This window comes from Tamandua tetradactyla, chromosome 3, assembly GCF_023851605.1.
Source record: "Tamandua tetradactyla isolate mTamTet1 chromosome 3, mTamTet1.pri, whole genome shotgun sequence".
NCBI classification, from domain to species: Eukaryota; Metazoa; Chordata; class Mammalia; order Pilosa; family Myrmecophagidae; genus Tamandua; species Tamandua tetradactyla.
The window spans coordinates 189,975,578-190,001,584 of NC_135329.1; the positions used below are offsets into that span (position 1 = coordinate 189,975,578).

Below are 26,007 nucleotides of genomic sequence, written 5' to 3' on the forward strand. Positions count from 1 at the left end.
AAGAGAAAAATCCAAAATAAATGGTGTTTATCTCCCACACATAAAAGAAATCCAGAGGTTGACAGTCTTTTTTTTTCAGCTTTCCACTCCACAATTATCTAGGTATAATCCTTGTCCAGCAATTTCATACACTTTGAACAGAAAAATGAATGAAGAAAGAAGGGCTCACCCAATGCTTCTGACAGGTCACTAGCAAATAGTCACATAATTAACTGCAAAGAACACTGGGAAATGCAGTCTCTTACAGCTCATCTGTGATAAGCTCCCATCAATTCAAAGTAAAATTTTAAGTTTTTTCTTCTACTTATGTGTGTTGATGGTAATTACCTTGCACCGCTTTATATGCATTATGTTCCCAAAGCTAACTGCCATATCAAAAAGTCATGTCTTATATATCCAATGAATCTGTTTTGAGTCGTTATGCAATGAGGAAAGATGTGTTGAAACAGCAAGAAATTATCTAAATAATGGCCAGAATCTGAAACAATTGAGAGAATGCCATGACAATTTCTTATCAAACACAGAGATTGACCACCACCACCATCATCCCCTTGTGGATTGAAAGTGGCTGTAAATTCTTCAGCTCTGCTTCCACTGAGACCTGGACTCTATTTCCTCTTCCCTGAATTTGGGCTGGTCCTGTTTTATGCTTTGACCAATACAGTAGGAGAAGTGGATGGTGTAACTTCTGAAGCTGGGTTTCAAGAGATTTGCAGTTTCTTCCTCTCCTACTTGAAATATTCCCTTTGGAACCTGGTTGTCATGCTCTGAGAAGTATAAGCAGAGTTGAGAGGCCATGTAGAGAGGAACCAAGATACCATTGGACAGCCAGTACCAGCTGTCAGCCATGCCGGTAAGCCCTACTGGAGGATCCAGCCCACTCAAATCTACAGGGGTCTGTAGCTCCAACTGACACTGGTGGAGCAGAACCACCCACTGAGCCCAACCACGCCCCAAATCAGGAAATATAATACATGTTTATTTTAAAATCCACTAAGTTTGTTATGCAGTAATAGTTAACAGGCTCACACATACCCTACCCTATTAGATGTGTGACAAAATACAGTTTGTTTTCATTTGATGTGGATTGAAATATTTGTTGTGTTCTTAAAATAATGATTCTTAAACCTTTTCAGGCATCCATAAATTCCAGTGTCTCCTCATGAATCAACATCTCATCGTTGAATTCATACTACTGTGACTAGTAGTAGACATGGTTGTCATGTAAATATATCTTGAAGAAATGCACTCATTTGAAGAGATATACGTTTGTAATGTCAAAAGTAAGTGACGTATAAAGAATGAAGTTTTTTGATATGCAATGTAAAAATCTCAATAAAAGTTTTTTGGAAATTATTTTAAGCATTTTGAGGAAACTGACATTTACAGATGGAATGCTTTCCTTCAATAATAAAGAGGGAAAGTAGGAAAGAAGGAGGGAGAGAGGGAGGGAGGGAGGGAAACCACTTTTGGTAATCTCTTATTTTGTTAGTCATAATGATTTGGATTTTGATACTTGACCAGTTTTCAGACATATTTTGTTTTCTGTTATGTAGAGTCTGCAAGTTTATAAATTCCAAGCTGAATATGGATTTCATATGTTTTTACTACATTGTAAATAAGAACAGGATTTCAGACTACAGACATTCTTTAGATCCCTCTCATGAGATTACTTTGTGAATGTAACATCTATTCCATTTAAAGTACCTCTTTCTAATTCTTGGAGAAGATAATGAAGCTTGTATGACTGAGAATTTAATGCAAAGATTAATCTTAATTTCACTTTATGATTCTCCTATACTACTGTGAGTATGTAATTAGAAAGGACAGCTCAAGAAAATATTCTTTATATTCTGTGAAGTTAAAAAAAAATGAGACTTAGCAATAAAAGAGTTTTCATCTGAGGATGTCTCCTCATTTAAGAGTGTAAATTACCTCTTTAAAGAAATCACTCACTACTTTGAAATCACATGAACTAAGGATAATAAATCACTGGAAATACTATTTGAACTACATAATTGCTATGTACATAATAGTGGTAACTTGTACAACAAAGCTCTCTCATGGTTTTAATAGAGCTTAAGGTATTTATCGAAGATATTGATTGTATTTGCTTTTATTACATTGCATATATGATACATTCTGAATTTAAATAGTTTTAAAATATTCTGACAATAATATTATTATTGCAAATCTCTTTCTTGGAACCAAAGAGCTTCTGGAGATGCTTCCCATCTTCAAGACTTCAGATCTATTTGATGTCAAAACCTCTTCCCATTTCTCATGATGCCAATAACTTTTTCTGCCTGGGTCAAGTATAACTATCAACTAAATTTTTCCTTAGGTTTAATTATAAAGGGTTGTATGGTCAGCTCCCATGGTGGATTGAATTATGTATACCAATTTAGACATGTTCTTAATCCTAATCTGCATTCCTTTGGGTATGAACTCATTGAAAATAGGACCTATGCAAAAGCTATTTTTTCATTAAGGTGTGGCCAACTGATTCAGAATGAGCCTTAATCTAAACACTGGTGGCTCTCTAAAAAAAAAAAAAAATGGAAGGAAGATTCAGAGAAGGCCACAAGGGGGAGAAACCCAGAAGAAAAAGGGGAGCACATCACCTTGTGATGGAAAAGCCAAGGGACCCCAAGGATTACCTGCAGCCAGCACCAGAACATTGCAGCTTCCAGGGAAAAGCAAGACTTGCTGATAAATAGGTATTGGACTTCTCCTAGCCTCAAAGCCATGAGCCAATAAATCTCCATTGTTTAAGGCAACCGAATGTATGGTTTATGTTATAGTAGCTAAGGCAGACTAAGAGTGTCAAGGGCCCCCTAAATTATAATTGGTTAGATCATGGAAAGCGTAACAATTTAGCCATGCATTATCTTACCTGATATTCAAAGCAACTCCGAAGGACACAAGAGATTATTATCTTGGTACTACACATTAAGAAAATAGGACTCCAAAAGGTCTTGCCCAGGTCAAGAATTAGTAAATGGCCCAGTAGGGTCTCAAGCCAGAAATTCTGCCTCCCAACCTAATGCACTTACTGCTCTATCCTGTGCTTCAGATCACACAATGTGCTTTAACTTGAGGGATTGATAGTAGAACCTACAACTGCCACTTAAAAAAGGAAAGTGTAAATTTATTTTATGTTGCATTAGAAGCTATAGAATATTGTTAAGGACGGATATAAAGTGTGGGTACTGTCCAAAAGAGCCTTTGCACAGACAGCATCTCAGAATAACATATATTTCCTTTCCGTGTGTCTGTTGATTCATTACTGTTTAGTTTACTAGAAAAGAAATTTTTTTACTACCATCTCCCCTGCAGAACCAATATTGCTGCAGAGGAGCAAAATGCATGCTATGCTATTCAGCCTCATGAATCAAAAATATCACTGAGTATATTCTGACTGGAGTTATCATTGCTGACAATGAAATACAAGGCAAGAGAAACTCTTCTTGGTTAAAAAAAATATTTTCAATGCTCTGCTCTTAACATATAAAATAAACATAAAGATTTGGCAAACGTTTCAGAAATACTTGCATTTATTCCTATATAGACAGAAATACAGGGCATCTCAAATCGGGATGTGGGAGTGTGCTCTGGTGTAAAAGTGGCTGTTACAGATATCTTTGGCAGAAGGCAGCAATTTAGTTTAATAAATCCTTGACTTATATGTGGCAGAAATATGTAGTAGAGCGCTAAGAAATTGAGAAAAGTTGTGCTGGCCTAATCAAGGGTAGCAGTGATTTGAAATTAGGCAAAACAGACTTCTCCAAACCATAGAGAATACAGCTACCTAAATATCAGGGTGGGCTCTGTATGATCACATCAACTCATCTTCATAATGGTAAAAACTCAGCACTTGAAGCCAGCAAACCCCATCAATGCCACAGTGGAGCTAGTTCAACTCTTCACTTCAGGAAACAAACATGTGTATCTTCTTCCACTGATGACTTTCAAGCAGCTATTAAAGGCTCATGTCTCTGGACTTTCAACAAACTCCAAAGGCAGCCAGCATCAACATATTCCTCTAGATTTTTGTTTGTTTGTTTGGGTGCATGGTCCAGGAATCTAACCCTGGTCTCCTGCATGGAAGGCGAGCATTCTATCCACTGAACCACCCGTGAACCCTCCTCCAGATTTTTAAAAAGTCTTTTCCACCAAATGGAACAACTTTTGCCTCTGTTCCACATTCTTTTGTTACTGGTACATTTCACCCAATAAGCAAGAATCTTCTCTGAAATTAGCTATCTTGTGAAAGGGTAAAAATAAATTTTATCAGATCAGAGGCAAAACAAATGTATACTGGACACTGTCCTCTTTCAAGTTCAGACATATTAAAACCACATTGCCTTCATATTCTAAAAGAGATAGGGAAAAATAGTTACATCTTTCAGTAAGGCTATTTCCCAGCATTATAAAAAATTTACCACTAGCAGTGAACCTATACATTATATTTCAGAGATTACATTTTCTATTTGTTTCATTCATCATGCATTGAGGCTCTTGAAGCTTCTTTTATGTAATTCATTAGTTATATGGTAAAATAAATATCTCATATTATACCTGTTTGTTTATAATCTTAGCTATTAAATATTTCTGCCTGGATATTTCAGTGAAATTCAGCTCATTAAAATTACTCTATTCTATAGAGTTGCTATTTCTTTATTTTATCTCAGCCAAAGAAATTTGCTTGGTACACCTGTAACTTTATTTGCACTCAGATGAATTCAAGCGTCATCAAACAAAATGATACCAAGTGTTATTTCAGTATAATCTGGTCTTGCATTCAAGCTGTGATTATATATTTGTTTGAACAATGGCTCCTGGGCATTGGAAGTCTTTATTTTCCACTTACAGATCAATAAGGCTAATGAAATCAAACACTTGCAGTACAAATGCCACGTAATCCTCTGGACCATCTCAGAATCACCCAAGAAAAAAATTTAGCATGCAGTGGCTGATGACAAATGAGCCCCTTTGAATGGGCCCCTCATCCCAAAACCATGTGCAGCCCATCATCGCATACTACCTCCTGTCTTTTATTGTAAAGACAATGCTGTTAGCATATTATCAATTAAATGAGTATTTTGCTCTTCCTCAGGGAATGGGGATAAATTGGATAAAAATCCACATTATTTTTTGGACTACACTCACTTGAGAAGGTTGGCTCATGACAGAGGATAAGGAGCAGGTAATTGATGCCCATGAAGTTTAAGCCCAGTCCAGACGCTGTGGTCTCACTACGCCTAACAAATTAAGGTGACTTCTCAAAACCTGCATGTGACCTTTTTAAATGTATTTGCATGTTATTCTTTTGCCAAGGACCAAGCACATTGGTTTTCTGTCTTAATCATCTTTTAATGTATGCACCAGGAATATCTTCTCATTCCCTCAGCCTCTATTAGAAGCTGCTACTTAGGTTTGCTACTGGTTATAGACTCTACTATTCTTTCCTGACTGTGTGTTTGTTATTTCTGCTGGTGCTTCTGGAGTATAATATACACTCATAATCACCATATCTAAATGCACATGCACATACACATACAACCATATATACCTGCTAGACCCTTCTTCCTTACTAACTTCCATTTTTGTTGCTAAAATCAATGTCTTGACTTTTTGGCCGTTGAGATACAGTAAAAAGATTTTGGTGGGGCTGACAGGACTTACTTGCTTTTCGGCCCTCTCCTCCTTCATTCAACTTAGAATGCAGGATGTGACGGTCAAAGCGCGTTATGGATTGAATTATGTCCTTAAAAATGACTTGTTCAAGTTCTAAGCCCTGGTTCTTATTTGCAACTAGGATCTTTGAAGATCTTATGAAGAAGAGCCCAAACTGGTATCAAGTAAGACAAAGACAGTGCAGTCTTTTGTTCAAGACATAGGACAGGAATCAGGGCAGAGACTTTTCTATGAAGTAAGACCCTATTGAAAATATCTAGCGATATAATTAGCAAGAAGAAACCCCCCAAGTGTAAAATGGAGTGAAAAAAAGGGCAGTCTAATAATCAGGGCTGAAAAACTCTAAGCTTCAATTCTGGAGCTTTTTTGCTTACATTTGATACATTTTTAACAAGAAGAGAACTGAAACAGCATGCTATTTTTAGTGATTCTGACAATCACCTAGAAATGAAAATGATTTATAAAGGAACAAAATTTTCAAAAAGGTTCAAAGCAAGAGAATGAAATGGCTCAGGATCAAGATTTTAATGTGCTATGTCCTTACGGTAAGCACAGCTTGACAATTTCAGTGGGGTTGATACCATCAATGAATTGTTCAATCCTTAAATTCCTATGTTTTATTCTATGTATTTTTTCCCTTCAAAAATTAGTATATAATATTTGAGATATTCTCCAGAGGTAACCCCATGAATTTGGTATTTCCTTGTACCATTTACAACCCAAAATACACTGCTGGTTTTTTGGTTCTAACTCTCACAATTTCCAGATATCATCAAAATTGATGGCTGTATTTTCTTAATGATGAAAAACTGCAAAACCATAACATTTGCCTTTCAGTAAAGAATAACTTGTCTGTCAATTCTTAACTTATCCCCCAATTCTTAACAAATTATAGTGTACAATTAAAAGATAGAAAGCAAATATGCATTCTGTTTATTCTTTTGTCTTCTTCCCTCAACCACAGTTAAAAGACACTGATTGCCTTTCTACTTGATATTTCATCACTCTAATTGTCCACTTAGTCATCATCGATTAAGAGCCTTGTCTTTTTGTGTTTGTGAAGTTCTTTCTTTTCTTAGTCCTTTTTATAATATCACCTCCGCTACACCAAGATGCTTTTCATTTGCACCACAGCAGATCTGTCAATACTGCTTTTACTTAGGAGTTAAAATTACAAGATTTATAAATCTCTATAATATTACCTAAAGGAAAGCAGCTGGCTAGAAAACATCAGCTGGAAAGACTCACTGCAAAAGAGATTAGCTGTGCATTGTACAAATATTTTGTGCATAGGAGACTACACAGAGACTCAGAGGACTTTTCCGGGCAGGAAATAATTCAGTCATTCTCAATAATCATTCAAAGGCCCAAATCTCATTCAGAAGAAAAACTGTTAAATTCTGTTAGTAAGTTACTCCAAACCCCAAGGGATTAGCTTGCTTTAGTTTGTCAGACATTCATTACTCTCAAAGGGATAGGCCACATCATTTGAAACAAGAATACACCCAATTATTTTCCAAATGGCAGAAGTCATCTAAAGCACCACTATGTGGTGTATTTAAAGACTGTCTGGTCTTCAGAAGAAAGAGTGCAGATACCAAAGACATTGCTCCACTGCTTGCCCCTTTTTCTGTCTGAAAATGACACAAAGAATGGCCAGTGCAACCCGAAAAACACAATATATGGTGGGTGAAAATGACTTCGTGGATGGCAGGAAGGATAAATGCAAGTACCTTTTAGTACAGAGGAAACAGACAAGAAAACCTGAATTGCCTCCCTGCCCCCCGCCAAAACCCACTCTCAGGGAAAATTGCCAACTTAGAATCATTTACCGAGACAAACAGTCAAACGTGATGGTAGAACCAAAACATTTTTCAGACATGCCTAGGCTCAAAATATCTATTTTTTATATAGATATTTTATATATTTTATATATGATATATTTTATCTATATCAAATATAGATGCAAAGTGACAAACAGGGAACCCGATCAAAATAGAGATGTAAACTGACAAATAGGGAACCCAAAAGCAAAGATAAGCGAAGGAATTTCCCAGGGTCTGGGAAAAAGAGAAAGAAGGGAAGTCATTGGCAATCAGCCCAAGGCACAGGACTTGAGTAAGGTTATTTCCAAGAAAAAAAAAATGGAAATAGTCTATTATCTGACCAGATTTGTCTCAGAGGAGAAGTATATTGAGATCTTTTATAGAAGTGTTGGAAAGTAGTGAGTAATTTAGATGTGGGTTCAAAAAAATGTCATTTTTTTAAAAATCTCGTAAAGAAAAGTCAAGCAAAACAAAAAGATACCAAAAAGAGAAATGTACTCATTGTAAATAACTTGGAACAGTCATAGTATTGAAAACCCTGGAAATGAATGTATATTACTTGTTGGGATGTTGGGGGGAGGGAAAGAGAAGAAATCTGAGAGCAGCATAATAGGAAAGCAATAGTTGTCTAAAACAGATGAATCAAGTGAATGACTATACACACATACTAATTTAGAAGGTAAATACTGGAAATAACTCCCACAATAAACTACAAGAAGAGTACAAAGTAAAATTATTCTGGGTCTAGTTTGAGAAGCTCTCTACAGATGACTGCTATTTTTTAGTCTAAATCCTTTAGCACTATTTGAGTTTTTAAACTATGTACACAAATTACTTTGTTACAAAAAACTGCTTACAAAGTCAACACTCCGTTTTAGAAACCTTTCTGACATTACAAAACCTCCCTTCTAATGACTACATCTGAATGCATAGAAAACCAGCATGAATATTAAAATGATACATTTTTAAAAGGCAGATGAAATAAATCTGAATAGATTTAAACACTGCCTAACAACGTGAGATTAAATTTGCTAACTTAGCAAATTAAACACTCATGGCAAAAAAAAAAAAAAAACCTCATTTCTCATTCATGACTTCAATAAGCTGCATTTCCTATTTCTGACTTGACTTTCTAATAAAAAAAAAGCCTGTAATACAATATTGATAATACGTCATTCCCTCCTACAAAACACCAGAGGTAGAAGTGTCACTCAGAGAGAATAAAAAAAAGTTTATTTTTTTCTTTCGTTGCTTGTGTATTGGGAATAATGGGACCTCCTCAAAATTAAACACTTCAAAAGACTTTGTCAAGAAAGTGAAAAGGCAGCCTACTCAATGGGAGAAAAGATTTGGAAACCATATATTCTATAAGGGTTTAATATCCTATTTTTCCAAAGAGAAATACAAATGGCTAAACAGCACATGAAAAGATACTCAAATCACTAACTATTAGAGAAAAGCAAATCTAAACCAAAAGTATGAGAGGTTGGCCCAGTGCCCCTGCAGCATCAGGGACTGCCACCTCCATCCCTTTGTGTTGAAGAAGAGAAAACTTCCTGACATCAGTCTGGTACCTGTGCTGGAGAATATTGGTTCCTGCCCTTTGCCTCTCTCCCCAGGTCCCTCTAGGAACCGGTGCCCTCTCCTGTGCCCCTCTGGTGGGGGGTGGATGGGTGCTCACATAGACCTGTACCCAAACCTCAGGGCTGAGGGGCTGGTGGAGGCCCAGGACTCTGCATGCCAGGCCACCCCCAACCCCCAAGGGCTCTTCCATGCATTTGCCTGAGGCCAACGCATCTATCGGCCTTGACGGAAATCTTTTCTTCTGCAGGGATTTGACTAGTGCTCTTCAAATGGAGAAGAGGCGCCCCAGCTGCCCTTGCGGTACCAGCTGTGTGCCCGCCACTCCCCTGCTGTGAAGCTGCACCGAAAGATGCTGACCTACCTCAAGGACAGTCTTATGAAATCTGACGCCTGGAGAATTAGAAGCTGGAAGATTTTCAAGCTCTGAACACAACATATGTCAAGAGCCATATCGGCAGGGTTTTCCAGGACCTCCTGCTGCAGAACACCGAGCACCAGCAGCTGTAGGCTGGCAGTGGGGCCAGCCTGGAGACCAGATGCTGGACATTGATATTCTGCCATCTGTCGGTACTTTGGACCCCAGGGCTAGCCTGACCCTGTCGAGTTTTTGTGAAACCCTTCAGAGGGATCCTCTGCGTTCCATCAGGTGCACTGCACCAGCACAGAGTTCACCCCAAGGAAGCACGGGTGGAGAAGGGCGTGCAGATAGATACATTTAAGCAGAACAAGAGCGGGGAGTACACAGATCACTTGCACTCAGCAGCTGGCAGATTAAGGTATTCAAGCCAAACACAGCCCACTGGAAGCAGAAGACTAACAGGTCAAGATGGAGAAAAGAACTGCCCAAGAGAGGAGTCCTACGAGACCACCATCCTCACAGACTGCTCTCTGTGGCCTGAGAGTGGCCTACAAGGTGACCAGCGCCCCATCCCCCAGCTACAATAGCGCTCCCAGTGGAGCCCCTGACAGCGGGTAATGACCACCTGCTCCCATCCATCTCCATGCAGGATGTCCAGCAGCAGCTCCACCGCTGGATCTTGCCATTCTGCAGGCTCTTCGCTAGCTTTTTGGGTGCTGACTTGTTGAAGATGCCCTGTGATGATTTGGTTGAGATATGTGGCTCTGTGGATGTGATCCACGTCTTCAATGCCATCAAAGGCAGCAATGTGAGGCCAAAGATGACCATCTAAGTCTGCAGGGAGCTGGAGCAGAGTTGAGCCCCCTGCAACAGAACGGGGATGGCAGAGGGGACTACAGTCTTTGCGTGTACCATGCCATCTTTTTGGAAGATCTGGATGCCTTGGAGTTGATTGAGAAGATTGCCAATCTGTACAGTAACTTCCCTCAGCATATTTACCAAGTCTGCTTGCAGGGCCCCACAGGCATCCACCTGGTGGCGAGCAACTGAGATGGTACAGAATTTCCAAGATGAATCTAGTTCTAAAATCAGCACATTAAAACCGAGATCAATGATTGCTATCAAGCATCCTGAAATGTGGGCTCTGAGCAGAAGTAGAACATGCACGTGCCTTCTACTCCCAGCCTCAGGACCCTCTTGGATGTGGAAGTTGCACCACTGTAATGTGTGGCTTTGCCTGGCCAGCTGAGGCTAGGAGGGATCTTTCTCAGGCCATGACAGGCACAGACCATCCACTAACAGAACCCTGTGGACACACACAGGCTCTGGCAAGCAGAAAGCCAGTGGCTCCTCTCTCCCTTCCTCCTGACCCAGCTTTTGAACAGTTCCCTGTTCTTTTTCCCAAACTTGATATTCTGAAGAGACAAATGAGAGGATGCCTTCTTGGAAACCTCTCACCCCCTTAGTTGGAGGCTAGTTCATTGGGGATTTCAGTGCCACATGTATATCTTCTTTCTGACCACTCCTTCAGCTCATTCTGAACCATCAGCTTCCCCCAGTAGCGGGCCCATGCCAGGTGCTAACTGGACAGTGGGGAATGCCACCAATCTCCTGTTTTCATGTGTTTCCCTTCTCAGGGATCCTGGTGAGGGTCTGCCTTCCCCCATCTTCAACGGATTGATGAGAGGATTTGTTGCTTCCTATTGAAACGGAGCTCGAATGATATTAAGGAATGATGAGAAAAAAAGAAAGGAAGAAAGAAAGAAAGACACAGACGGGCTCAGGGGGTCTGAAGCTTGAGTTTACTTCAGACAGACTTCAGACAATTTTATTCTCAACCAGATCCTAGTTATATACCACAGGATGTCAATAGATATGCAGGCATTTCCTGAGGGAGCAAGATTCTTATCTCACAGTGTTCTTCATACTTAACATAACTGTTTGGGGTAAAAATTCTCTTCCTCCCAGACTGCTCTACATAACAATCTCCACAGTTTACCGCTGCCATCCTGAGGCCAGCAGCTTGCAACAAATTCTGTAGGTCTTGCTTTAAACTCTTGGCTTCTACAAGGATTATTTCTGTGCCTCTGTCTCTTTCATCTTTACCATGTTTCTATAGATTTACCCCTACACAGACCAGAGATGGACTCATATCTCTGCATTGGTGTGATAGATGCCACAATGTATTTGTAGGACCCACCACATAGATGTTAGTTCTGAGGATTATCAAGGCAGATGACTATTTTCAAGCACATTCTCATGAGTAGAAAAGGGATGAGAATGAAATGCTTCCTCTTGAGCTATTTTGGTATATTGATATTTTCTAAACAATCATGGGTAAGAAGGAAACAGAAAAGAGCATTCCATTGTATCATCAGATGACCTTGACCTTCATAATACAAACTTCTCTTGCAATGAATTTAGAAACTCCCATTTAGGGAAGACCTTTGTCCGATTACTGCTAAATTTGCCAAGTCTCTTGGGAACATTGTATTTTCTGTGAGTGCCCTCATTGAAATGTTTATCTATTTTGCATTTGGAGGATGTGTGTTTAAAGTATTTTGCTTTTGCTTTTGGGTCCTAGGTACAGGGATCTATACTAACCCATGTCTTCGAACCTACTAACTTAGGGTCATCTTCCAAAGCACAGTGAACACTGTGACCAGCTGAGCAGTTTTTTTTTTTTATAGGTTTTCTAAAGTAGAACTTTTAAGAAATAGAGTGCTTGACTCAAACATGATCAGAACTGGGTAGATCTTGTTTTACAGATGGGGAAACTGAGGCCAAGTTGGGCAAAGCCACCCACCTGACATCACAGAGCAATAGAGTAGTCACAGAAATTTATCATACAAACTGGGACATGTCTGAGAGTGGAGGGGGGCTCTACTAATAATTATATTGGGACAACATGTAGGGTATAACTACAGAGTAGGGACAGGCCCCTGATTCTTTTTCTTTTGTGTGCATTTGGATGGGGTGGAGGTGAGGTAGCTGTTTTATTGAAATATAATTCACATACTATACAATTCACCCATTTAAAGTGCACAATTCTGTGGTTGTTAGTGTACTTACAAAACTGTGGAACCATCATACCGTTAACAATTTTAGAACATTTTTATCGCCCCTAAAAGGAATCCTGCAGTCTTTAGTAATCAAGACTTTCCTAATCTTCCGTCCCTCCCAAACTTCCTAGTTCTAAACAACCTATAAATATACTGTCTGTCTACAAATTTGCCTATTCTGGGTATTTCATATAAACAGACTTCTACAATATGTGTGAGTATACATTGTATACATAGTAATTTGCTACTTTTGTGGGGTTTTTTTCACTCAGCATATTTTTAAAGTTTATCCATGTTGTTACATGCATAAGTACTTCATTTCTAAATAACATTCATTGCTTATCCATTGCAATAACCCAAATATTTATCAACTAGTGAATGGATATTTTGCTTAGCCATTCATTAGTTGGTGGGCCTTTGGGTTATTTCTACCTTCGACTATCATGAATGATCTGCTATGAACATTTGTGAACAAGTTTCTGCATGTACATATGTTTCCATTTCTTTTGGGAATATTCTTAGGAGTGGGGCTGCTATGCCATATGATAACTCTATGTTTAACTTTTGAGGAACTGCTAAATTATTTTCCCATGTGGCTGCACCATTTTACATTCCCATCAGCAGTGATGAGAGTTTCAATATCTCTTCATCCATGTCAATACTTATTAGTTGTCTTTTTGGTTTTAGCCATCTCAGTGAGTGTGAAGTGGTATCTTATTCTGGTTTTAATTTGTATTCTTTAGTGAAGAATGAAGTTGAGCATCTTTATTTGTGCTTATCAGCCATTTTATTGTCTTCTTTGGAGAAGAGTCTATTTAGAGCCTTTGTCCATTTTTAGTTAGGTTATTTGCCTTTTAATTTTTGAGCAGTAAGCATTCTCATATATTTTAGACACAATACTCAACAGATATATGGCTTGCTAATATATTTCCCCAATCTGTGGCCCATTTTAATTTTTTTTAATAAAAAAAAATTAACTAAAACAACATTTAGAAATCATTCCATTCTACATATACAATCAATAATTCTTAATATCATCACATAGATGCATATTCATCATTTCTTAGTACATTTGCATCGATTTAGAAAAAGAAATAGAAAGACAACAGAAAAAGAAATAAAATGATAATAGAGAGAAAAAATAAAAATAAAAAACAAAAAATAAAAAAAAAACTATTCCTCAGATGCAGTTTCATTCAGTGTTTTAACATAATTACATTACAATTAGGTAGTATTGTGCTGTCCATTTCTGAGTTTTTGTATCCAGTCCTGTTGCACCATCTGTATCCCTTAGCTCCAATTACCCATTATCTTACCCTATTTCTATCTCCTGATGGTCTCTGTTACCAATGACATATTCCAAGTTTATTCTCTAATGTCAGTTCACATCAGTGGGACCATACAGTATTTGTCCTTTAGTTTTTGGCTAGTCTCACTCAGCATAATGTTCTCTAGGTCCATCCATGTTATTACATGCTTCATAAGTTTATTCTGTTTTAAAGCTGCATAATATTCCATCGTATGTATATACCACACTTTGTTTAGCCACTCATCTGTTGATGGACATTTTGGCTGTTTCCATCTCTTTGCAATTGTAAATAATGCTGCTATAAACATTGGTGTGCAAATGTCCGTTTGTGTCTTTGCCCTTAAGTCCTCCGAGTAGATACCTAGCAGTGGTATTGCTGGGTCGTATGGCAATTCAATATTCAGCATTTTGAGGAACCGCCAAACTGCCTTCCACAGTGGTTGCACCATTTGACATTCCCACCAACAGTGGATAAGTGTGCCTCTTTCTCCACATCCTCTCCAGCACTTGTCATTTTCTGTTTTGTTGATAATGGCGATTCTGGTGGGTGTGAGGTGATATCTCATTGTGGTTTTGATTTGCATTTCTCTAATGGCCAGGGACATGGAGCATCTCTTCATGTGCCTTTTGGCCATTTGTATTTCCTCTTCTGAGAGGTGTCTGTTCAAGTCTTTTTCCCATTTTGTAATTGGGTTGGCTGTCTTTTTGTTGTTGAGTTGAACAATCTCTTTATAAATTCTGGATGCTAGACCTTTATCTGATATGTCGTTTCCAAATATTGTCTCCCATTGTGTAGGCTGTCTTTCTACTTTCTGGATGAAGTTCTTTGATGCACAAAAGTTTCTAATTTTGAGAAGCTCCCATTTATTTATTTCTTTCTTCAGTGCTCTTGCTTTAGGTTTAAGGTCCATAAAACCACCTCCAATTGTAAGACTCATAAGATATCTCCCTACATTTTCCTCTAACTGTTTTATGGTCTTAGACCTAATGTTTAGATCTTTGATCCATTTTGAGTTAACTTTTGTATAGGGTGTGAGATATGGGTCCTCTTTCATTCTTTTGCATATGGATATCCAGTTCTCTAGGCACCATTTATTGAAGAGACTGTTCTGTCCCAGGTGAGTTGGCTTGACTGCCTTATCAAAGATCAAATGTCCATAGATGAGAAGGTCTATATCTGAGTACTCTATTCGATTCCATTGGTCCATATATCTATCTTTATGCCAGTACCATGCTGTTTTGACCACTGTGGCTTCATAATATGCCTTAAAGTCAGGCAGCGTGAGACCTCCTGCTTTGGTTTTTTCCCTCGAGATACTTTTAGCAATTCGGGGCACCCTGCCCTTCCAGATAAATTTGCTTATTGGTTTTTCTAATTCTGAAAAATAAGTTGTTTGGATTTTGATTGGTATTGCGGTGAATCTGTAAATCAATTTAGGTAGAATTGACATCTTAACTATATTTAGTCTTCCAATCCATGAACACGGTATGCCCTTTCATCTATTTAGGTCTTCTGTGATTTCTTTTAACAGTTTTTTGTAGTTTTCTTTGTATAGGTCTTTTGTCTCTTTAGTTAAATTTATTCCTAGGTATTTTATTCTTTTAGTTGCAATTCTTAATGGAATTTGTTTCTTGATTTCCCCCTCCGCTTGTTCATTGCTAGTGTATAGAAACACTACAGATTTTTGAATGTTGATCTTGTAACCTGCTACTTTGCTGTACTCATTTATTAGCTCTAGTAGTTTTGCTGTGGATTTTTCAGGGTTTTCAACGTATAGCATCACATCATCTGCAAACAGTGATAGTTTTACTTCTTCCTTTCCAATTTTTATGCCTTGTATTTCTTTTTCTTGTCTAATTGCTCTGGCTAGATCCTCCAACACGATGTTGAATAACAGTGGTGATAATGGACATCCTTGTCTTGTTCCTGATCTTAGGGGGAAAGTTTTCAATTTTTCCCCATTGAGGATGATATTAGCTGTGGGTTTTTCATATATTCCCTCTATCATTTTAAGGAGGTTCCCTTGTATTCCTATCCTTTGAAGTGTTTTCAACAGGAAAGGATGTTGAATCTTGTCAAATCCCTTCTCTGCATCAATTGAGATGATCATGTGATTTTTCTGCTTTGTTTTGTTGATATGGTGTATTACATTAATTGATTTTCTTATGTTGAACCATCCTTGCATACCTGGGATGAATCCTACTTGGTCATGATGTATAACTCTTTTAATGTGTTGCTGGATTCGATTTGTTAGAATTTTGTTGAGGATTTTTGCATCTATATTCATTAGAGCGATTGGTCTGTAGTTTTCTTTTTTTGTAATATCTTTGCCTGGTTTTGGTATGAGGGTGATGTTGGCTTCATAGAATGAATTAAGTAGCTTTCCCTCCACTTCAATTTTTTTGAAGAGTTTGAGCAAGGTTGGTACTAATTCTTTCTGGAATGTTTGGTAGAATTCACATGTGAAGCCGTCTGGTCCTGGACTTTTCTTTTTGGGAAGCTTTTGAATGACTGATTCAATTTCTTAACTTGTGATTGGTTTGTTGAGGTCATCTATTTCTTCTTGAGTCAAAGTTGGTTGTTCATGCCTTTCTAGGAACTTGTCCATTTCATCTACATTGTTGTATTTATTAGCGTAAAGCTGTTCATAGTATCCTGTTATTACCTCCTTTATTTCTGTGAGATCAGTGGTTATGTCTCCTCTTCCATTTCTGATCCTGTTTATTTGCATCCTCTCTCTTCTTCTTTTTGTCAGTCTTGCTAAGGGCCCATCAATCTTGTTGATTTTCTCATAGAACCAACTTCTGTTCTTGCTGATTTTCTCTATTGTTTTCATGTTCTCAATTTCATTTATTTCTGCTCTAATCTTTGTTATTTCTTTCCTTTTGCTTGCTTTGGGGTTAGTTTGCTGTTCTTTCTCCAGTTCTTCCAAGTGGACAGTTAATTCCCGAATTTTTGCCCTTTCTTCTTTTTTGATATAGGCATTTAGGGCAATAAATTTCCGTCTTAGCACTGCCTTTGCTGCGTCCCATAGGTTTTGATATGTTGTGTTTTCATTTTCATTCACCTTGAGATATTTACTAATTTCTCTCGTAATTTCTTCCTTGACACACTGGTTGTTTAAGAGTGTGTTGTTGAGTCTCCACGTATTTGTGAATTTTCTGGCACTCTGCCTATTATTGATTTCCAACTTCATTCCTTTATGATCTGAGAAAGTGTTGTGTATGATTTCAATCTTTTTAAATTTGTTGAGACTTGCTTTGTGACCTAGCATATGGTCTATCTTTGAGAATGATCCATGAGCACTTGAGAAAAAGGTGTACACTGCTGTTGTGGGGTGTAATGTCCTATAAATGTCTGCTAAGTCTAGCTCATTTATTGTAATATTCAAATTCTCAGTTTCTTTATTGATCCTGTGTCTAGATGTTCTGTCCATTGATGAGAGTGGGGAATTGAAGTCTTCAACTATTATGGTAGATGTGTCTATTTCCCTTTTCAGTATTTGTAGTGTGTTCCTCACGCATTTTGGGGCATTCTGATTTGGTGTGTAAATATTTATGATTGTTATGTCTTCTTGTTTAATTGTTCCTTTTATTAGTAGATAGTATCCTTCTTTGTCTCTTTTAACTGTTTTACATTTGAAGTCTAACTTGTTGGATATTAGTACAGCTACTCCTGCTCTTTTCTGGTTGTTATTTGCATGAAATATCTTTTCCCAACCTTTCACTTTCAACCTATGTTTATCTTTGGGTCTAAGATGTGTTTCCTGTAGACAGCATATAGAAGGATCCTGTTTTTTAATTCATTCTGCCAGTCCATGCCTTTTGATTGGGGAATTCAGTCCATTAGCATTTAGTGTTATTACTGTTTGGATAATACTTTCCTCTACCATTTTGCCTTTTGTGTTATATATATCATCTCTAATTTTCCTTCTTTCTACACTCTTCTCCATACCTCTCTCTTCTGTCTTTTCTTATTTGTCTCTAGTGCTCCCTTTAGTATTTCTTGCAGAGCTGGTCTCTTGGTCACAAATTCTTTCAGTGACTTTTTGTCTGAGAATGTTTTAATTTCTCCCTCATTTTTGAAGGACAATTTTGCTGGATATAGAATTCTTGGTTCGCAGTTTTTCTCTTTCAGTAATTTAAATATACCATCCCACTGTCTTCTTGCCTCCATGGTTTCTGCTGAGAAATCTACACATAGTCTTATTGGGTTTCCCTTGTATATGATGGATTGTTTTTCTCTTGCTGCTTTCAAGATCCTCTCTTTCTCTTTGACCTCTGACATTCTAACTAGTGAGTGTCTTGGAGAACGCCTATTTGGATCTATTCTCTTTGGGGTGCGCTGCACTTCTTGGATCTGTAATTTTAGGTCTTTCATAAGAGTTGGGAAATTTTCAGTGATAATTTCTTCCAGGAATTTTTCTCCTCCTTTTCCCTTGTCTTCTCCTTCTGGGACACCCACAACATGTTTATTTGTGCGCTTCACATTATCATTCAGTTCCTTGAGCCCCTGCTCAAATTTTTCCAATCTTTTCCCTATAGTTTCTATTTCTTTTTGGATTTCAGATGGTCCATCCTTCAGTTCACTAATTCTAACCTCTGTCTCTTGAAATCTACCATTGTAGGTTTCCATTGTTTTTTCATCTCTTCTACTGTATCTTTCATTCCCATAAGTTCTGTGATTTGTTTTTTCAGACTTCCCATTTCTTCTTTTTGTTCATCCCTTGCCTTCTTCATGTACTCCCTCAATTTATTGATTTGGTTTTTGAAGAGGTTTTCCACTTCTGTTCGTATATTCAGAATTAGTTGTCTCAGCTCCTGTATCTCATTTGAACTATTGGTTTGTTCCTTTGACTGGGCCATATCTTCAATTTTCCTGGTGTGATTTGTTATTTTTTGCTGGCGTCTGAACATTTAATCAGATTTCCCTGAGTGTGAGACCCAGCAGGTTGAAAGACTTTCCTGTGAAGTCTCTGGGCTCTGTTTTTCTTATCCTGCCCAGTAGGTGGTGCTTGTCTGTCTGCCTGTCCCACCAGCAAAAGATGTTGTGGCTCCTTTAACTTTGAAAGGCTCTCCCTGCTGTGTGCTGTTGGAGACAGAGGAAAGGTTGTAGGCTGGTTTTAATGACTTCAAATTGCGAAGTACTGGGATCTGAATTCCATGAGAGAGGGACTCCACCTGAGTCGGGTTTCACCCCTCCCATGGGGAAGGTTCAGGTGGTTGAGAGCCCTGAAAGCAGCCTGTTTCTGTGTTTGGGGCAGCTGCACCTTGTGTAATCCTGGCGCTGAGCCCAGAGGCAAACGAGCCTCCATAGAAACAGCCGCAGAAGGCTCTGTTTCGCCCCCTTTCCTCTTTTTCAGTTAGCCCAATAGGCGACTTCTGCCTTGATCCGTGTCACCTGAGCTGGGGGCCTACTTCTAGTAGTCAAAATTTGTCCATTAAGGCCACTATTGGTGTTTGGTTGGGCTCAGTCCCCGCTACTGTTGGAGACTCTTTCCTTTCCCTCTGGGTAGCCGCCTGTGGGGGAGGGGCGCCAGTCGCCAGCTGCCGCAGCTTGGGGAATTCACTGATCAAGACCTGCCGCCGGACTGGGAAGCCGCCTGTTGGGGAGAGGTGCCGTTCGCCGGCTGCCGCGGCTTGGGGAATTCGCTGATTGAGACCCGCCGCCGGACCGGGAAGCCGCCTGTGGGGGAGGTGCGCTGGTCGCCAGTCACCACAGCTTGGGGTATTCGCTGATCGGAGACTCCCAGCCGGTCCAGGAAGGAGGGAGGGAGGGGCGCTGGCCACCAGCCGCCGCGGCCCGGGGAAGCGCACGCCACTCGGGGAGCTCACCGCAGCAGAGTCTCGGAGGGGGTCCAGCCAGTCCAGGCTGGGGTACACCGTGTGTCCAGTCTCTGTCGTGGCTCCGGGAGTTGTTCTGCACTGTTTCTGGTTATTTAGTAGTTGTTCTGGAGGAGGAACTAAGACGTGTGCACCTTACTAAGCCGCCATCTTGGCCCCCAGACCCCATTTTAATTTTGATGAAGTCTAGTTTTATTTTGGTTGATTATGCTTTTCATGTTGTTTCTAAGAAACCATTGCCTAATCCAAAGTCAAGATGATTTACTCTTATGTCTCTCTGTAAGAGTTGCCTAATCCAAAGTCAAGATGATTTACTCTTATGTTTCTCTCTAAGAGTTTTAGCTCTTCCATTTAGGCCTCTGATCTGCTTAACTTTTCTATCTTTGAAAAGTAGGGTCTAACATTTTCACTTCTCTATTCTGCAGAGGGTCTAATAAACGTCTGTCAGATTTGCTGTTGGGAGTCTTTCATCTCTGACACTGCCCACTACAGTCTGTTCTCCTTACCATCTCCTCATGGTTATAGTTAAATCTTGCAGGTGATTCCTTTAATTTATACGTGCTTCCTAGTGCAGTTACAAAGAAGCAAAATACCAAAAGAAGAGTAAAAAAAATAACACAATGAGATTTTTCACACCTACTAGAATGGCAACTATTAAAAAAAAAAAAACAGAAAACTACAAGTTTTGGAGAGGATGTAGTGAAATAGGAACATTCTTTCAACACTGGTGGGAATGTAAAATGGTGCAGCCACTCTGGAAGACAGTTTGACAGTTCCTCAGGAAGCTAAGTATAGAATTGCCATGATTCGGCAATCCTGCTGCTAGATATCACCTAGAAGAACTGAAAGCAGGCAGTTGAGCAAACATTTGAATACCAGTGTCCATAGCATTATTCCAGTTGCCAAAAGATGGAAGCAATTTAAGTGTCCATTAATCGCTGAATGGATAAACAAAATGTCATATATAGAGAGATATCTATCTATCTATCTATCTATACATATATGCAATTGAATATTACTCAGTTGTAAGAAGGAATGAAGTCCTGATGCATGCAAAAACATAAATGAACCTTCAGGACATCATATTGAGTGAAATAAGCCAAACAGAAAAGGATAAAAATTATATGATCTCACTAATGTGATCTAATTATAATAAGCAAATTCATAGATTAAAATCTAGAATATAGGTTACCAGGGGATAGAATCAGGATAGTAAATGGGCATAGATGTTTAATTTGTGCAAAATTTTTAATTAGGTTTATTGTAGATGTTTAAAGATGGATGGGGTGATGGCAGCACAATATTTTGAGTGTAATTAACAGTACTGGATTATGTGTGTAATTGTAGCTGAAAGGGGAAGTTTAGGGTTGTGTAGGTCACTGAAGGAAAGCTAAAGGATAAAACATAGACCTATATAACATAATGAACCTTGTTGTGGATGATGACTGTGGTTAATAGTAAAAATACAAGAATGGTCTTTAATGAATCAGAACAAATGTATATTACTATTACAAGCTGTTAACAGTAGGGTGATATTCTAGTTTGCTAGCTGCTGGAATGCAATATACCAGAATTGGAATGGCTTTTAAAAAGCAGAATTTATTAAGTTGCCCACAAAAATGTCCCGATTAAAGCAACACTATAAAAATGTCCAACCTAAGGTATCCAGCAAATGATGCCTTGGTTCAAGAAAGCCAATGAGGTTCAGGGTTTCTCTCTTAACTGGAAAGGCACATTGCAAACATGGCAGCGTCCACTAGCCTTCTCTTCAGACTTTTTGTTTCATGAAGCTCCCCCAGGGGCATATTCCTTCTTCATCTCCAAAGGTCTCTGGCTGCATGGACTCTGTGGTTGTCATGGCCCTCTCTCTCTGGTTCTAAAACAGGACTCCCTCCAAAATGCTTCCTCTTTTACAGGATTCTAATAAACTAATCAAGACCCATCTGGAATTGGTGGGGTCACATGTCCCTCTAATGAAAGGTTAATACCCACGATTTGGTGAGTCACATCTTCATAGAGATAACCTAATTAAGTTTCCAACCTATAGTACTCAATAAGGATTAAAATAAACAGCTGCTTCCACAAAAATGGATTAGGATTAAAACATGGCTTTTCTGGGCACATAATCGTTTCAAACCAGCATGGGTGGTATATGGGAAAATATACTTAATGCAAGCTATAGATTATAGTTAACTAACATTTTAATATTCTTTCATAAGTTATAACAAAGTTACCTCACCAATGGTAAGGGTCAATAATAAGGGGGAATAAGGAATATGTAGTTTTTCTTTTGGGAGAAATGGAAATTTCTAAAATTGATTGTGGTGATGAATACACAACTTTGGAAATATATCATGAACCACAAATTATGCACTTTGGATGGATTGCATGGTATGTGAATATATCTTAATAAAACTGCTTGTAAAAAAAGAAAGAGAATTCTGAAAGCCACAAGAGAGAAACAACATATCATATACAAGGGAAACTCAATAAGTTTAAGTGTAAATTTTTCTTTGGAAATCATGGAGGCAAGAAAGCAGTGGGATGACATATTTAAAGTGCTAAAAGCAAAAAATTGCCAACAAGAATTCTATATCTTGCGAAGCTGTTTCCAATAATGAGGGAGAGAATAAGACACTCCAAGAGAAACAAAAGCTGGGGGGACTTTGTCATTACTGGGAAAACTCCACAAGAAATCCTAAAGGGAGTTCTGTAGATGAAAAGAAAGGACACTAGATAATAGACTGAAGCCACATGAAGAAATAAAGATTTCAAAAGATAATGACACAGATAAATAGAAATACCAGTACTATTTTTTTTTTATTTGGAACTCCACTTTTTACTTTTACAGGATCTAAAAAGCAAAAGCATAAAATCTAATGATAGGCATATGGTTTTGTACTTACAATGCAAAAATACTTAATTTGTGACAAGACCTAGATAAAGGTGAAGAGACAAAAGGGTATAGATCACCCTAATGAACATAGAAATAAAAAATTCTCAACAAGATATTAGCAAATCAAATCCAATAGCATATTGAAAGAATTATACACCACAACCAAGTAGGGTTTATACCAGGAATGCAAGCATGGTCCAACATAAGAAACTCGGTTAATGTAATATAGCACATTAACAAATTGAAAGGGAAAAACTATATGATCATCTTAACTGATGCTGAAAGTAACTTGACAGAATTCAACACCCTTTTCTGATAAAAGCTATTCAAAAGGTAGGAATCAAAGGCAGCTTACTCAATCTGATAAACAGCATATATGAAAATCCAATAGCCAGCATCGTACTTAATGATGAGAAACTGAAAGATTCTCCCCTTAAGACTGGGAATGGGACAAGGACCCTCTGTCAACACTATTATTCAACATTGTACTAGAAGTTCTAGCTAGAGCAATCATGCAGGAAAAAGAAATAAAAAGCATCCAAATTGGAAAGTAAAATTATATGCTTGAAAATCCTGAGAAATATACAACAAAGTTACTTGAGCTAATAAACAAATTCAGCAAGGTGGCAGGTTATACAATTAACATGTAGGGCAACGGTGGCTCAGTGGCAAAATTCTTGCCTACCATGCTGAAGACATAGGTTTGATTTCCGGAGCCTGCCATGTCAAAAGAAAAAAAATAATTAACGTGCAAAAATCAGTAATATTTCTATACACAAGCAATGATCTACCTGAGGATCAATTAAGGAAAAAATTCCATTCAAAATAGCCACTAAAAGAATCGAGTACCTAGGAATGAACTTAACTAGGGATATAAAGGACTTGTACACAGAGAATTACATAACATTGCTAAAAGAAATCAAAGAAGATCTAAATAGGTAGAAATGACATTCCATGCTCATATTTGATAGGAAGGTTAAATGTAGTTAGATGTCAATTCTACCCAAACTGATCAACTGATTCAATGCAGTACCAATCAAAATTCCAACAACCTACTTTGAAAACCTGGAAAAGCTAGTTACTAAATTCAATGGAAGGGAAAGAGACCCTGAATACCTAAAGGTGTCATAGAAAAGAAGAACGAAGTAGGAAGATTAACATTCCATGATGATGATGATGATGATGATGATGATGATGATGATGATGATGATGATGATTTTTGTATGGGCAGGCACTGGGAATCAAACCTGGGTCTCTGGCATGGCAGGTGAGAATTCTGCCACTGAGACACCATTGCACCACCCCAACACTATCTGATTTTAAAACTTATTATAAAGCCATAGTGATCAGAACAGCATGGTTCTGGCACAAAGATAGAAGTATTGACCAATGGAATCAAATTGAGAGTACAGAAATAGACCACAAAATCTATGCAAAACTAATCTTTGACAAGGCCCCCAATTCTGCTGAACTGGAACAAATAGTCTTTTCAATAAATGGGCATGGAAGAACTGGATATTAATAACTAGGAGAATGAAAGAGGACCCTTACCTTACATCTATACAAAAATTAACTTAAATTAGATCAAACACCTAAATAAAAGAACCAATACCATAAAGCTCCTAGGAGAAATTGTAGGGAAACATCTTCAAGACATGGCAATAGGAGGTAGCTTCTTAAGCTTTACACCCAAAGCATAAGCGACCAAAGAAAAAAATAGATAAATAGGAACGCCTCAAAATCAAATACTTTGTGCCTCAAAAGTCTTCACCAAAAAGGTGAAAAGGCAGCCAACTCAACAGGAGAAAATATTTGGAAATCACACATCAGATAAAAGTTTGATATCCTGTATACACAAAGAAATCATACAACTCAACAACAAAAGAACAAACAACCCAATTGTAAAATAAGCTTAAGATATGAATAGACATTTTTTGGAAGAGCAAAACAGGTGGCTCAAAAGCACATGAAGAGATGCTCATTCTCATTAGCTATAAGGGAAATGCAGATCAAGACTACAATGAGATACCACCTCATACCTATAAGAATAGCTGCTATTAACATATAAAACCAGAAGGAAAGATATAGGATAAAGACTATAATCTAGGAATACCTAGTATGTACAATGATAGTGACTAAACGTAAATATTAAAAAATGTTTTTGCATGAGGAAGAACAAAGGAATGTCAATATTGCAGGGTGTTGAAAATAGATGATCATTCATATTTTAAAACTTCAACTTCTGTGTGTGACTAAAGCAAGAAATGTTTATTTGGCACAAAATTTTATTTTGAGTAGTGCATTTCCTAATTTAACTTCTATGGACAGTATAATTGAACAGTGTAAGTACATGAAACCTTAAATAGGACATGAAATTTTTCTGTAGGTTTGTCCAGGTTAGTGTGATGTCCTGGTAAATCCTAGATTGATCTGAAAAGTGAATAAAAAAGTCCCCCCTTGGGGGAATGGGGAGAAAGGGAAAAATTCAACTTCCCCATTTGGAGAATTCCTGATATTCTTGCAAGCAGTGGGGACAACCAAATCAATAGGCCAAGGCCTCAGTCTTGGGGTTTGTTCCTATGAAACATCCCCACAAAGGATAGGCTAAGCCTACTTAAAATTAGGCCTTAGAGTCACCCCCAGAGAACCTCTTTTGTTGCTCAGATGTGGCCTCTCTCTCAGCCAACATGACAAGCAAACTTACTGCCCTCCCTCTCCCCATGTGGGACATGACTCCAAGGTGTATGGGACAAAAATCTTAGAATGAGCTGGGACTCAGCATGAAGGGATTGAGAAAAACTTCTTGACTGAAAGGGGGAAGAGAGAAATGAGAAAAAATGAAGTGTTAGTGGCTGAGAGATTTCAAACAGAGTCAACAGGTTATCCTGGAGGTTATTCTTATGCATATATACATATCCCCTTTTTAGTTTAAAGTGTATTAGAGTGGCTAGAGAGAAGTGTTTGAAACTGTAGAGCTGGGTTCTAGTAACCATGTTTCTTAAAGATGATTGTATAATGATACAGCTTTCTCAATGTGACTGTGTGATTGTGAAAACCTTCTATCTTATGCTCCTTTTATCTAAGATATGGACAGATGAGTAAAAAATATGGATAAAAAATAAATAATGAGGGGACAAATGTTAAAATAGAGTAGATTGAAATACTAGTGATCAATGAAAGTGAGTGGCAAGGGGTATAGGAAAAAAATAGGGGGAACAAAGGTTAAAATATATTGGGTAGATGGAAATATTAGTGATCAATGAGAGGGAGGGGTAAGGGGTATGGTATGTATGAGGTTTTTCTTTTTTCTTTTTATTTCTCTTTCTGGAGTGATGCATATGTTCTAAGAAATGATCATGGTGATAAATATACTACTATATGATATATTGTGAACCATTGATTGTACACCAAGTATGGGATGTTTGTAT

General features: G+C 38.1%; 1 pseudogene; it reads left to right on the plus strand.

Moving 5' to 3' along the window:
* The first annotated feature begins 847 nt into the window (after window positions 1-847).
* On the plus strand, window positions 848-10,717 carry LOC143675860 (transcription factor CP2-like protein 1 pseudogene; annotated as a pseudogene).
* Window positions 10,718-26,007: the final 15,290 nt, after the last annotated feature.